The following is a 15,374-nucleotide window of genomic DNA, read 5'->3' as shown; positions in this document are numbered from 1 at the left end:
AATGTCTGTGTTGGAACTGAAGAACACAGAAAATTTCTGAAAAAAATTATCTTTGTTTAGATACCTTTTAGCATCAAAAGATGCTTGGGCAAAGGGTTTTAATCTAACAGTCTATATTCAGACCTGTGACATCCATGGGATGTATTTAGAGAAGAGAACAGAAAAGCAAAACTAATAAACACAGCAGCTTCATGAGAAGGAGCTGTAGAGCTCAGCTTGGGAGAAAATTATGAGAAAAGGGGATACTTTCAGAATCCAGACATAATTGGGATATAATTTGCAACTGGGCAGTAAACACTTGAGTCATTCCCAGCAAGCCAGAAACTCCCTGTGGTAGTGTGACTCAGAAATGAAGGCATTTGTAAGTATTTCCATGGCAATATTCTCCTCCACAACTCTTATTCATCTCTTGCAGCAGTGCATAGTGTTCTTTAGAAAGGCAGAGCCTGTGGCAATGAACAGGTAGCTCTGTCAGCCCTGGTAAAACCATCTGAAATGACAGAAGCACTTGGTGTTAAAGACCCTTTTCCCCCTTTTTTTGAGGTACAGGCTGTTGGTAAGGCCTGGGCTTGGAAGCAAGATGATTTTTTGAATATTAACTAATGGCGGTATTTAAAAAGCTGGGGGAAGAATCAGGGTGGGGATGTAAATAACTGGCAAGCAGAGAAGAGCAAATGATTATCAAGTTCATCTGTTATACCTGTCATAGAGACTCCTGTCTGTTGTGAACCATGAGTGACTGGCATATCAGAGGAAGGCCTAAGGTAGCAGGAAAAGAAATAAAACAAGTGAAGCAAAGGACCAGCTTTTACAGTTCACTGCAAAATAAAGATTTTGCAGCAATGTGAGTTTTATAGCTCATTGATCCTTAAACTATTTTTGACGCTCTAATGGCATATTGATTCAGAACACTGTTATATGGGGAAAATGACATAGAACTGCAAAATGGTTGCTAAATTATTGAATAAATAATTATCATGGGTTCACAGACTTTTGAGGACTTCAAGCTATGTTCTTCTGGTTTTGGCTGGGGTAGAGTTAATTTACTTCACAGTGGCTGGTATGGGGCTGTGTTTTGGATTTGTGCTGAACACAGTGATGATAATAGAGAGATGTTTTTGTTGTTGCTGAGCAGGGCTTGCACAGAGCCAAGGCCTTTTCTGCTTTTCATACTCACACACTGGTGAGGAACCTGGGGGTGCTTGGGAGGGTGTGAGGAAATACAGCCAGGGCAGGTGACCCAAAGTGACCAAAGGAATATTCCAGTCCATGTGACATCATGTTCAGTAGATAAAGCTGAGGGGAAGGAGGAGGAAGGAGGAAACATTTGAAGTGCTGGCATTTGTCTTCCCAAGCACCTGTTTTGTATGATTGGGCCCTGCCCTCCTGGAGATGGCTGAACACTTGTCTACCCATGGGGAGCGGTGAATTAATTCCTTGTTTTGCTTTGCTTGTGTGTGCAGATTTTGTTTTCTCTATTAAACTCAATCCACTGGCTTTTAGCCTTCCAATTCTCTCCCTGATCCCACTGGTGGGGGAGTGAGTCACTCACTCCGTGGGGCTTGGCTGCTAGCTGGGGTTAATTAATGACAGTTGTAAAATGAGATTATTTTACTGGAGAATTCTTGTTGAAAGTTCTACTTGCTATTGCCAAAATCTCTGTCACAGCAATTAACCTGTGCAATGGTGTACTGGTAGGGGATCACTGAAGTGAACTGCAGTTGTCCCAGACTGCAAAACACCTGACATGCCTGTGCTACCTGGGAGAAAATAAGACTAAAGCAAAGAGGTTTTGAAACCATTCCGATAGATGTATTGCTGAATGTGTTGTTTCAGAAGCGGAGAATATTCTGAGTCAGTCTTTGCACACTAGTGGTATAATTTAGAAACCATCTTTATCTCCCCTTTACCACTCCATTAGCAAGGAATTCATCACTTAGTGAAATGTCTGTTTCTCTGTTTTGCTGAAAAGTAGGGGATAGCAAGGAGCATGTGGGAGGGTCTTTAAAGTCTTGTGAGCTTTTTGCACACAGGCATCTCTACAACATGGGGTCTGCAAAGGAAGGAATAAAAGGAACCAGCATAAATCTACAGAATCCACTGTCAGGAGGAATGAGGGGTGCTGAGCTTGGCTCTGGCACGTTTAGATTCTGTGACATTACTCTGACAAATCTAGCTCAGGCTGTCTCCAGTGATCCCTTCAGAAAGCCATTAAAGTGTGGGACTCTTAAAGGTTGTACCAAATGTTGTACCATTAAAGTGTGGGACTCTTAAAGGTTGTACCAAATGTTGTACCATTAAAGTGTGGGACTCTTAAAGGTTGTACCAAATGTTGTACCATTAAAGTGTGGGACTCTTAAAGGTTGTACCAAATGTTGTACCATTAAAGTGTGGGACTCTTAAGGGTTGTACCAAATGTTGTACCATTAAAGTGTGGGACTCTTAAGGGTTGTACCAAATGTTGTACTATTAAAGTGTGGGACTCTTAAAGGTTGTACCAAATGTTGTACTATTAAAGTGTGGGACTCTTAAAGGTTGTACCAAATGTTGTACTATTAAAGTGTGGGACTCTTAAAGGTCCCAGCTGTGCTTTAGAGCTGGAGTTGTGGCTGGGTGTACACACGTGATGAGCAATGATGATTTCCTGTTGTGGGTGACATGCTGCACTGGCTGCTGGCTGCCTTCAGAGATTGCTTATTGCCCTCTCCCTGTAATTTGTTCAGTGCCTCAGGTAAAGGATAAACAGTGAATTTATAGTAGTTTTAGTGACAAGAAACTCATTTGTGTTAACTGTAGTTTTGACTACTGGCAGTGATGGCCAATGCATGATCTGGAGAAAGCCTGCATCCAGCTAGTGCCACAAGGTCCTGTGTTATGGAGGTAAAATATTAATGCACACATTTCTTAGTACACCAGTTGCCAAGTGAAGATTAGGTGCATGTAAAATATATGAGTTAGTTTTATTTATAATTGTCCGTCTACTCCATCTTTTTACACAGGTGTTAATAAATCACATTTTGAACCTGTGCATAGAAAAGATCTTATATTTGGTGCATCTTTACATTTCAGAGTCTAAACATTATAACTTTCCATTATGAAATCTAAAGGCTGACAGTATTAAGTATTATTAGCAGAGCCTTTCAGCAGTAACTAGAGAGCCCGTTTAAGGAATAAACAGAAGGAAATTGTGTGACTGTTAGGTGTCTAATGATTTAATCTTTAATGAAAGAAAAGAAAGATTAATGACTAATTTTAATGACTAATGCCCTTGTTAGTTTAAAATTTTTGCAAATTTGTTAATAGCTTGAGTATCCTTAAAAACATTAGTGGAGGCAGGCTGTTTTATCTATGCTCTTTAATTTAATTTAGCTTAGTTAAACAGTTGACAATGTTGGAACTTTTAAAAGATCATAATAGAAGAATTTGCATACAGACTTATGCAGTGCAGCATAAGATTATTAAGCTGATATAAGTTAGAAATGGTACAATTTGAATACATTATGTGTGTTGAAAAGAGAGAGGAGGAAACAGTTGATTGTCTAAGTTGTTCCATGCCTATTAGAAAATTTCATTTTCTTTGAAAATTCCCAATATATTTAACTTCTAAAATTTAAATTTCTTCAAATCCTTTCTGACATTTGATTATTTTTGTAGTCTTGAATATGTATAGATGTGTGGTTCTTAATCTGCATGAAATCTATGGAAAAGCTGAAAATCACACATTTAAACCTAAGATTCTTTGATAAATTTGGTAAATAGTTAAAAGTAGCAATAAAGTATACTTTGTTAAAATGCTTTTGAATTCTAAGTATTTTATGATTATTTTTTATTGGTTGTGAAAGAGGATATGGATTTGACCTGTTGTAAACACTTTCCCACCACTAATGAGTATTTGATTTGCTAATTGTCATTTCAGATGGAACTGTAGATTATTTTCTTATAAAAGCTGGGAGCATGCTAAGAAAATCTTAGTCTTTTTAAATTCCCAGAATAAGTTATATCAGTGCAATAACTTCCCCCATTTTATCTGCCTGTTGGGCCTTTTGATTTAATCACAATGCAGCTGAAGAATATGAGCAAAAACTGCAACATTAAAATGAGCAACAGCTTTCTTGGATAAATAGGAACAAGTCCACTCTATTTCTGCTTTAACATCCAATCAACTTCTGTGATTGTCCATAACTGAGTAGCATCCCTCCAAATCCACTATTAGGGTGGAAAGTGCCAAGATACAATTATCTAATAGCTGGCAAGCTTGCAGTGCTCCATACCCATAACTTCTTTTTATTTAAAAGTTTATTTGATCTTTAAATAAAAAAGCAGAAAAGTACAGTTCTGCAGTTTTAATGGCAGCAATAAGATTCCCCAGAGGATGCCCTATGTCTCTTAGCCTCAAATTTCTCTCTCTTCACCATATTATAAAATGTTAATAAGATTTCTTCCACAAAACCTACCATGGGAACATAGACATTTTTGAGGAAGTTTGAAAAGTTCTCAAAAACATGGGCCAAAAAATACTGAAGTAACTTAGATGTAGCCTAGCACACAAGAAAATGTGAATTCTCAGAAAAAAGTTTGTAAGTTCAGTTGTGAGATTTTGTACTATGAAATAATTAGCTGTTGGTAGAAAAATTTAATCAATATGAAGGGAACTGATTTTATAGAAGAAATTGAAGTTTGATATTTTGTTCACTCTATCTGCACTATCTCAGTGACTTGAAAAAATATAGGAATCCTAGTAAGAACTGACTCCTAAATTTATGGTGTCTTTTTAGTGCACATACCTGTGGCAAATTTGGTGTGGGTGGATTTTGCAGCCCTTCTGCTTAAAAGAAGTTACTGCGACTTTGGAGTTTATTAAGCAAGAGATAACAGCAACAGTATTAAAAAAAAATATTACAATTATTTTCATAGTGACTCCAAATGGTACCTCTGTCTTCAAAAGGGAGGAATTAGTTTGCATTTGATAATGACTGGTTACCAGAATAGACAGAAACATGTTTTCTTGAATGTAATTTTTTGTACCAAGAACTGCAGGTTAGAAAATACAGCTCATCTAAAGGGTGCTGTAAAGAGAAAAGGTATCAGTAGCTTTGGATTGGGCCTTGGGCCAGTGCCAAGGGAAAGTGTGTTCTGAGACAGTCCAAGGAGAATTAGGAAACTGAAGACCATCACACGTCTGGATGACTGACACATTATGGCACTTAGCAAAGAAGACACCTCTGTGAAATGAACTTATGTGACCTGAGAAATTTATTAGTGGGAAAACAAATGAATGTGAAGAATGAACTCATTCTGTTGCTGTCAGGGAAACTAAAGCAGCCATGAACCTGAAAGTAATGATGAGCATAACTCAGAAGGTTTTGTACAAATAAGCATTCAACTGCCTAGAAAGCAATAAGAGCAGAGGTGCACTTAAATTTAATGAGAACTATTTCAAAGTTCAGAAATGTATTCAGGTTGTGCTGGAGTTGCTAGAGTTCAAGAATAGTTAATATGAAGGAGTTGTTCATCCTTTCCTAAAGAAGGCATCACATTTCAAATGCAATGCTAATCCACAGACTTGGAGGATTTAACTGCATTTAGATCTAAGAGAAGTAAAGAGGAATAAAGATATATGCTTAAGTGTTCTGTTAATACAGTGTAATGCAGCAGAAGAGTATCAGTGGTAGGGCAACATATTTGTAGGACCCATTCTCATGGAAATATGTCTACCCTGTGCAATTTCCCACAAGGAATTTAAGATTTGCTTCTGTTGAGTTTTGAGGTACAACTTATGGATTCTTTACTCCCCAATTTGAGCCCCTAACTATGCACCAGCTGTCTAAAACTGGGCATGATAAAGCAAGAATTAATGTTGATTAGCTGAGACAAGCTTCAGTTTTAATGAGATCTTGTGTTAAGACAGATGACTGGGCTTTATCTGGAGCAAATAATACACTGGTCACCATGTTCTCTACACTCTGACAAGAGGAATTTGCAGGAAGCATTTGTGCTGTTGTCTTGGTTACTGTCATGCTCTTGCCACGAACCATAGGGCTGGCATGACCTCATCTGCACATGTGAATTGTGATCCAAAGAGTGCTCAAAGGCCGTTCTTTATTCTTATGACTGCAGTTTTTGATTGTAGTGTGAATTGTGCATAGCCAAATTTCAGTGTTAACATTGGAAAGTTGGTGCTCTGTCATTTTATTCTTTCTGAGCAGATTTATGCCCCTTACTGAATTGTTAAATCTTTCATTTAGTCCAAAGGGATATTAATTATTTTTATATTTAGTTAATATTCTCTTTAATAGATCCTACTACGTATTAGGGAAGATATTTTCTGTCCAGGCAAATGTCTCTGCCTAGGACAATTACCTGGTTTCTATTCCCGCAGTATCTGAGCAGTTCATATCACAACTGCACTTATCTCCTCTGTGCTTATGCCTTTGCCCTGAGTCATGGAGAAATGGCAGTGGCAGGTGTTGGCTCCAGAAGGCCAGAAGGCCAGTGGGATGTTTCCTTCTTTAGAAAACTGACAGTACAACACTCAGTTATCCCTGCCCATATCTTTTCTGAGTAGCCTATGGCCATTGTGGGACCTGTTGTTTTTATTTGTAATTGATATTACTGGTGCATGCCTGATTTTATTTCTTTTTCATACTCTCAGAAGTAAAAACAGTAAATCGGTCCTAAGGGAGATCTGCATGAAGGTGTCCAGGATAGTAACATAAATGAAGCTGCTGAATGAAAAGCAAACTCCTTTGTAGAAGAGTACTTTTGTCCTCTATACCTTTATAGATGAACTAATCAGATTGGACAGGCTCCAAATTCCCAGACCAGACAAAGAAACTTTGCAAAGAATGAAACAGTGCCTGTGAGCTCAGAGGAATGCACAGTGATTAAATCAGGTTAAGACAAAGGCTTATGAACAGCCATTTCATCTGTTCCCAGTTATGGTAGGTACTTAGAACAAGTGGGCCTCCCAAAACTTGCAAGACAGGCTTGCCTGTAGGTCCTATGCATTTCTTTCTTACCCTTTTCCCTCTTGTTTCCTTAAACAAATAACTTTTAGTTTACAAGAGTCACTTTATATTTCTCTAGAAATCAGTAAAAGAGATCAAAGTTTGATTACTTACTGAGATAATTAGGTGATAATTTCATATGAAGGTTCCTCTCGCTATAATGTTTATGCAATGAATAGAGGTGAAATAAGCAGTGAAATCAAAACTAGTCCAACGATCATGGTCATGTTTCTTTTGCTGTGGCTGTGTCCAAATACATAACCTAGAATGGTATAAAAAGCCTGGCTCTAATGTTGGTATTTGACGAAGGATGGGCACAGTTAGCTAATGATGTTTAATGTAAATATACTCTATAGATTTGCTGAAAGTTCTGGATAACGTATCTTCTTTGTTCCCCGAGCTAAGGGAGAGATACTAGGGAAGGTTCTCCTTTGAATATTATTTTAAATTTTTAATGAGATTTCTTTGGTAAAGAACATACCACTTTGAGGTTTGTTTAGCACAAATGTTTGTGCAATGAAGGATAAATGTTCATACCAGTGGTGAAAATTATTTTTAAGCTTCCTTATTGGCAAAAAAGATAGAATTAAATGAGTAAAAGATGGGTGAAAATAAATGCACCTTCATGACTGTTCACTGCACTATAGTTGGTTAGAGAATATTTAAACATGAATGAAATCAACAACGCGTGTGGGGGGATGAGCCTAGTTCTCTCTGTAAATGCACATCCCAGGTTATATTTGTTTCTGTTGCTGTAACTCTCATTAAATCTTTTTGCCTGAAGTTAATTATTGATAAAATTATTGTATCTCTACATATTGAAGAATTTTGGAAGTATGCTATACAGTAGCCTCTGGATGGTATCCAGCTTTTAATTACCATGGCATCTGGTTCACTGTAAGGTGGGTTAGACATCATGGCACTCAGGAACATCTGCAGCCATATGGTGTTCTTCACGGGTCAGCATTCCCAATATTGCTGTTTCTGGTGGAGTACCAGGTGATTTAAATATTGGTGAGGAATTACAGGGCATGACATAGGTCAGGAAGCAATTGGCAGCAGAGAGACACCAAGGACAGCTTAAAAAACAAGTATGGCTTCACCTGGGGAAGTATCCAATTTAGACAAAACTGCCAAAGGGGAAAGCCAGAGGTAGCTAAACTGCAGTCCAGCCAGGACACTGCCTGATCTACTCGTGACCTACAGTTGTGAAATTATTCAGGGATTTTGATAACAAGGATACCCCTGATTCATTATCTTTCCAAATTACAATTTCCTTGAATGTAGAAATTGGTTTTCTGCTTCTTAATCCTGAGGCAATTTTCCCTGGCTATGTTGAAAGTGAGATAAGTGAAAGTGAGGTATGGGTTAGTTGCAGGCAGAGGCAAGTAAATTAGAGAGCTAAATAAAAGTATAAATCCTATATAATAAGTTTAGATTTTTGGAATTACACAAATTGCATTATTCACTTTGCTGAATTTAATTGTGACTAAATTCAAGTGCTAATGCAAGTTTTAGAGTGTTGGATTCACACAATCTTTTCTGACATCATAAATAATACTTTTGGAACAGCAAATATGAAGGTTTGAAGCCATTGGCATACAAAATCTTGTGCAGGCCCTTTGGTTTTGGATTTAATATTTGGTTTGCTACTTCTCTGTAAATGTATGTGTTCAACATGTTTTTCTTCAATGTACAATTAACAGTATGCAGATACATTTTAAAAGAGGTGTCATATGAATGAAGCCCCCAAAAACCATAATGAATATATACCTTGTCCAGTGTATCTTGTTGGAACACACTGCCTACGCTGAAATGTAGAGATCAATGTGTATGAACAAGATTTTTACTAATTTTCCCAACTCACTGGACAGCTATAAAACAGGAGATCTATGGAAAGACATTAAAATAGCAGTAATGAAAAGCTAGCAGTGGCTTTTCAAAAGGCCTAATGGATAGCAGAATTACATGTTTTAAAAACCCAGTATTAGTCACAAGGCTAATATGTCTTCAATAAATCAACACTTAGAACATTTTGTGTTAGAATATCTTGTGTGCATGGGTGTTAAGGCTGCTGGATTGAGTGCAAGCACAAAAGGAACATGATAGGCTGTTTTGTGGTGCATAGCTGAACAATAAAAATGGTGGCTGTGACCTCAAACCCAAATTGTTCATGTAGCAGTAACAGGGCTTTTGCATCTCTCTTCACAAATATTGTTTTTCTACTTGTTCACTAAGGTCAGGATGCAGGGGGTAAAAAATGTGCCAAGTGTGGTCAGCCAGTTTAAAATTATTTTTCCTCCTGATTGCCCCATCCTGTGTCACTGAATTCTAGGGTCTAGACAGGCTGAAGGAAAAACCTCTCTTTCTTTTAACTCACTAACTAATAATTTCAAGTGATACACTCTACTCCTATTTTTACATAGAGAATAGCACTGGTGACCTCTTTCTTTGTGTTGCTTAAATTTTTATAGACCCATGTAAAATCATTCTTTGACCATACCATATATATCTAAACCAGATGGTGCAATCCTAGTCTTCTTAGGTGTCCAAATGAAAAATACTCTTTACCTTCTGGTGGTTCCAGAATGCATTTAGAGAATTTTTTCTTTTCCTTAATAATTGAATGCTTGCAGAACTACTCAGAGCAGAGGTGCTTGTTGGTGCAGAGAACAGGTGATTGAGGGCTACATCAATTCCTGCTCTCTGCCCTGCTGTCTTGGCCTCCTTCTGAGCAATCGGCCCTTCACAGAGTTATGTAATTTATAATCCGTGTTATGTATTTTTCCTTTGTCGCCTATGGAAACAATCTCACACACCAATCCACACAGAAACTGGGCAGATTCTTGTGATGCAGCAACCTCAGTGCACAAACTATGCTTGAGTTTCAAACCAAGAATATTGCCGGCAACCATTTTACATCATAACCTACGTTGTTCAATTCTAAAGTGACAAGCTACTTGTCTGCTAAAATTTTGTTTCATGCATCAGTGCTTTATGCCCTTGATTATTATTTAGGTTCCTACTATAACTTTTGTCTGGGTGCCATTGAATGCAATTATATTTCCAGAACAGTGAATATTTTTCTGTTATTTGTGATGATGTATTTTCATTGGATATTATAATTAAAATTTTTGACCTAAGTTATTCATGCCTTTGTACATTGTTCTTCTGTGATTCATTTTGCAGAGTAGGTTTAGTGTAACAGCATGGGAAAAAAATCCACGTTTATCTGAGACTACTCTTTCATTTTGGTTCTTATTAAAATCACAATTTTTATTACTAGGGATAATACTATACATTATTATCACTAAGTTTAATTTTTTTTCCTACAGAATCATATTTATTTTTTAACTAGAGCTATTTTGTTAGAAATTAGTGATTTTTTGCTACCAAGCATACATTTTTTATGCTATTCAAATAATGCTTATGATCTGTTTCTTCTGGTTGTGCTATACCATCTTTTATTAGTGCCTTCCTTTTTCTCCTCAGTCTCCTCCGTATTATCTTTTTGTCCTGCTCCTTGATTATCAACAATATCCACAATCTAAAGTTCCCATGTTAGCTTCTGTATATGAGGTAACTTTGTAACAATTGGGATTGTGACCAAACCCTGATTATGGAAACATCCTTTCTATTGTGTGTTATGCTGGATACTTTACTACAGTAGCTGTGCATTAGTGTTTATACAAATCTTTTCCATGTTCATATTGTTCTGTGTTGTGTAAATGTATCACTTTCTAGGCTGAAATGTTGTAGTATGGGGTGGTATTTTAAGCTATTTTACTTATTATTCATTTTGAGTGAATGGTATGTAAATTGATTAAAATGCATGGTGTAGGTGTGGGGGGTTCAATGAGTTGGTTGAGAAGTTGTGTTGTGAGGGAATGAGTGAATGGATGGCAAAAAGGTAATTCCTAACATCACACATTTCTAGAAGTTAGGGTTTATTTTAAAAAAGTATTTATGAACTAAAAACAGATTTTCCATTTACCCCTTGGTGCTACAGGGAGACTGATATGTGTTAGCTGTAGAATTACAAAAGGGAATGTTGAACTGTTAATTTCATAGACAGTTGTCCAAGAACTAAACACTTTTGTGAGACTGAGCATTTCCTTTACAAACTCATTTTATATTGCTGTTACTTGTTTGCAGTTTTCACAGCTCTGCTTGAGTTTGCTTCCTGGTGAGAACTGTCACAAGGAGTTTGGCAGTGACATTGTCTGAGAAACCTTGGGTACTCAAAAGGACCTGCTCCAAGAATCACATGCAAATCCTAATGCTGCAAATTGAGCTAAACAAAGTTTTCCAATAGAATTAACACAAAGCACAAACACAGAAGAGAAACAAATGAGGTGTTTTAATGCACATATTGACCCCTGGGAGTCAAGAAGAGCTAATGCATAAGATCTTTAAGTCCACCAGGGATAAGTAGTTATGAATTGGGTGTAAAACACAAGCATCTGTTTAACATACCAGAACACTGCCAAGCTGTTGAGGACAAGTAACTTCCCTTCTCTAGTCTGGAATATATTGAACAGCTTGAGCCAAAGAGCAATCAGCTTACTGGCAGGGGTGGAAAAATGTACTTGGCCTTCCCCTCATCCAAATAAATATCTTAGGAGAGTACACTGGCATGGATGAAGTAAAACAAAAAACCCCATGTATTAAAAGATGTGTTGATTTACATCCACTGGGATTGAGAGTAGTTTAATCTAACACTGTCTAAACATGAGGCCGGTTCTGAATATGTAAAATAGAAAAAAAAACCCTCTTGAAATAGATGGACTTAATTGCATTTGCTACCCAAACTTGGATGCAGCAAAGAAATGGGAAATGATGTACACATGACCACCCAGTGAAGATGCTAGAAAATTGCCAACTCTGACATCAAGTGACAGGAAAATGGTGATTAACACCACATGTCATACTGAAAGGGTGGTTTTGCATTCAGGATGAATCACAGGACAACAATGTTCAATTTGCCTTTTACCCACTGACTGAGAGAGATAAAAGGAGAAAAAGAAAGCAGGTGAATATTGTAAGGACAGGAGAATAGCTGCTGAATTTTTAAGGAATGAAAATAAGAGTTTTCCTAGATTTTACTCCTCGCCAACATAGGGTGAAGACTTCTACTGTCCATTTGGTTTAGTAAATTTTCCCTGAAAAAAATAAATAAATGCTGCTTTCTTGTGAAAGAAGTAAAAATTATCTTGGTAAAAAATAGTAATCATTAACACTCTACTGTAAGGAGATTATTGTAGTGGGGCAGTTTTGGTGAGAAAGTACTTTAATTTTGTTTTCTTAACAAGTGTGGTAGCATTTCTTCTCCAAATAGAAACTTTTATACATTGCAAAAGCAAAGTTAATGTGCCTCCATATGCATCTGAAAGAGTTACATGTAAGGCTTTCCTCTCTGTTTTATGCATGCTTTATCCCCTTTGACTGAATAATTCATTGATCTTTCCTATGCATGGATTGCTATTCTATAATTATCTCTGGGTTATTTCTGGCAGATCCTAGGATCATAGGATAAATCACATTGGAAGGAACCTCACAAGGTCTGTAGTTCAAACTCCAGCTCAACTCAGGGTCAGCTGTGAGAACAAACCAGGTTGTTCAGAACTTAATTTGGTCTGGTTTTGAAAATTTGGAAGGAGGGCAATGACAAAACCTCTTTGGGCAGCATATTCCATTGCTTGGCCACCTTCTTGACAAAAAATGTTCTTTATACTCAGTCTGAAGCTCTTTTATGTTTTTCCAAACTATATCCATTGTCTCACATCCAGTACCACAGTAAAGAGCCTGGCTTCACCTTCTTGATAACCTTCTAAAGGATTATTCTTTATCTTAATACTGTCTTTTTCTCCTCCAGATTAAAAAAAAAAAAAAAACAAAATCCAGCAACCAGGGCTTTTCTCATCTACCCCAAGGTTACAGCTGTTACATCTGTCTCCTGTGTTGAGCAATGACTTCTCCACTGTTTGTTACTTTTAGTAAGCAAGAGTCTTAAATTAAAACGATCAGCTTTCCTGCCTCATGCTTACTCTTTATAAACTATTCTGGAGTTTCTGGCACTTTGTACACACTAGAAAACTCCCAAAATGTTGCAGCCTGAAAAAAGGTCTTGCAATAATTTCTAGTCTGCCCTTCTATCTGCACTGTCTTCCTTTCTGACCAGTGGCTCAATCTGGCTATGTTGATGCTTATACAGTAGTGACTGGTTTTAGCTTAAAGAGCAGAATTTCAGTGCATGTCAGGCCCAGCTTAGCCATATTTTGCCCAAGGTCACGAGGGTGGGACCTGAACCCAGGTGTTGCAAGAGTGATGCCAACACTGCAGCTGTTCCATCTTGTTCCTCTACCCTTCCCCACCAAGCCCCTCCAGCCCCTCTATCCAGGCTGCTTCTTGCGGGTGAGCATCAGAATGTGTTTTAGGGTGCTACTGTCAGCAGAATTTTGCCTGTGTGAGAGAGGTTGAGACCAGTGGGGTGTTGTAGTGTCTTCTCCTTTCAACTTCCACTTCTGAATCCAGCAAAATGACTGCAATTTCATGGCTTCCAGGAAGGGCCTTAATATCACTGTTTACAAAACTAAGGAATATCTGTTGTATGAAAAATGAGCTAGAATGGCAAAGAATCTAGTATTTCTAATTTCTCTCTGTTGTCATATTATTGCTGCCCTCTGCAAAAGGTCTTGCATTCTGTGCATGTGGACATAGCAGGAAGATATGCAACATTGATGGTGATTTCCTTTTTCTTGGCACAGAAATGATAACAACAAAAATAGGGCAGTAGCAGTATTGAACTGGGGTAATGTCTTTTAAAGGTTCTCAGCAGAAAACTAAAGCAGCAAAGGTTGGGACTGTACATGGTAGAATAAAGTTCTGCTTTCCACATATCATCAGCAAACTATGAAACTGGGGGCCAGCATCTCTCTTATGGGAGTCTGCTAAAATAACAAAACAAAAGGGCTCACAAGATTAGTAATGGCATGGAGAATCTTTTTTCCTCTGGTAATCATGATAAAAATTTGTTACTATCTGTCATCTGCTTGGCTCTTTGTGTTCAGTAAACTGATGGGTCTACTTGATGGCTTGTGGGCAGCTGCCCTCGCCATGCAGCTGGCACTCCCTGACGAGCACTCAGTAAGGCCAAGTTTTGTATGGCTAGAGAGGTGCAGCAGTGCTATGCTTAAATCCACCCCCTCGTGGCCATGATTGATGTGATTTGGCTGTCAGAGCTGTGGAGGCAGCTTGCACTTCTACTATCCATGCTATGCTTGTCTCTGTTTTAATGGAGTGGTTCAATTTCCATGGCTGTATTAGCCTGGCTTCTTTCTCAAGCACAATAAAAATTCCTTGAACATGCCACATGTGGACTTTTACTTAATTACCAAAACAGTGTTTCTCAAATAAATAAAAAATCCAATACTGACTTCTCATACAGTGTGTGATTTGATGCAGTAGGCAGGCAGTTAGTTACAAAAGTCAAAGGGCTTATTTTTTTTCTTAATTATTCTTAAAATCTGAAATCTGCCAAAGCTTCCTACTGCTCTAAATCTTTGGGACATAATTTAGTGTCATGCAGAGATGCCTATACCTATCATTTCAGAATTCATGAACTTGGATGGGCAAGTAATTAAGGCACTTCAGCTAATTTATTAGCTGGGATGCTTAGGTTAGGTTTGGGTGTCTCTGCATAGCATTACACTATATGGTAATGGAAATGTAGAAAGAGCGTGGTACATCTAAAGAATAACTTTTTGTCAAGCCACACTTCTAGTCCTCCTGTGGTTAATTTTGATGTTCCACTGCCAAGGTCTCTAAGTTACTCAATATATGATATTCTGCTTGAACTTCGAAAATCTGAATATTTAGGTCTTGCTTGCAACTCTGGCTTGAGATTGCCTGTGACCAGTCATGTATGGAAGAAAAAGCAGCTGCAGAAAAACCTTTTTATTGCATATGTTGAATAGGTCTGGTTTCCCTGCCCTTGTAAGCTTTTATTTCAGACACTTGCCTTGCCATTCCAATATATGCATAAAGTAAATAGATGTGAAAACCTTGAGCCATATCTCTCCAAACTTATCCCAGCTCTCCTCCAATCCAATCTGTGTACCATCTGGAACTCCTAGGAAACCCAGGGAAAGTGCTGCATCTAGTGCATACCACAGTTAAACCCCAACCATGCAGCTCAGGGGCACTGGCAGTAAACCTCTCTCACTTGTCATATTAGGAAGGGAACTTTCCTGAAAGCAGGCAATGTGGTTTCAAGAGATATTTTTTAGAGTTTTGAAACAGAGACTTGCCTGTCTCACTTGTGTACCCCGATCTACTAATTATTGTGGAACATGTTTCATTATAAAT

The 15,374-nt window shown here is 37.8% G+C and overlaps 1 protein-coding gene and 1 long non-coding RNA gene across 8 annotated transcripts in view; one reads left to right on the top strand and one right to left on the bottom strand.

Moving 5' to 3' along the window:
• LOC137477925 (uncharacterized) overlaps positions 1-15,374 on the top strand; it is a 220,328-nt gene that overhangs the window by 124,285 nt on the left and 80,669 nt on the right. The window lies entirely within an intron of this gene.
• Positions 1-15,374, bottom strand: part of RASGEF1A (RasGEF domain family member 1A) — a 152,215-nt gene that overhangs the window by 119,841 nt on the left and 17,000 nt on the right. The gene's annotated exons all lie outside the window — the stretch shown is intronic.

This window comes from Anomalospiza imberbis, chromosome 8, assembly GCF_031753505.1.
Source record: "Anomalospiza imberbis isolate Cuckoo-Finch-1a 21T00152 chromosome 8, ASM3175350v1, whole genome shotgun sequence".
In the NCBI taxonomy this organism is placed as follows: domain Eukaryota; kingdom Metazoa; phylum Chordata; class Aves; order Passeriformes; family Viduidae; genus Anomalospiza; species Anomalospiza imberbis.
This window is presented reverse-complemented; position numbering and strand designations above follow the sequence as displayed.